Below are 454 nucleotides of genomic sequence, written 5' to 3' on the forward strand. Positions count from 1 at the left end.
CTACATAGCATGTAAGAAAATGCTGAGTATAGGGATATACTATATAATACTGGGTGATACAACTGTGATAGTTAATAAAAAATAATCTATATTGCAGTTTACTGTTAAGACGATCAGTTGTGTAAATGATACACTTCATAAAAACAATAAGGTCTAAGCTTGTTATTCGCAGAAATCACTCATTTGCAAAAGTAGTGAAAGAGTGATAAGATTATGTACCTGTCAGCATACACAGACAAAAACAACACTGCGCTGCTAATGTTTACCTAAGGCTCTTCGTCGCGATACCTAATCAGATAAAATGCTTATTGCCTAATATTGAAACAAGTATCAACCTAGAGCATAATCATTACCTAATGAGACTTGTAATTCTATTCTGTATGATTCGGTATGTATGTGCTTCCTCTCCTAACCTTCTAACCAACTTACAAGATTTAAAATCTCTGTTTTAAAA

This window comes from Penaeus monodon, chromosome 30 (genome assembly GCF_015228065.2).
Source record: "Penaeus monodon isolate SGIC_2016 chromosome 30, NSTDA_Pmon_1, whole genome shotgun sequence".
NCBI lineage: Eukaryota > Metazoa > Arthropoda > Malacostraca > Decapoda > Penaeidae > Penaeus > Penaeus monodon.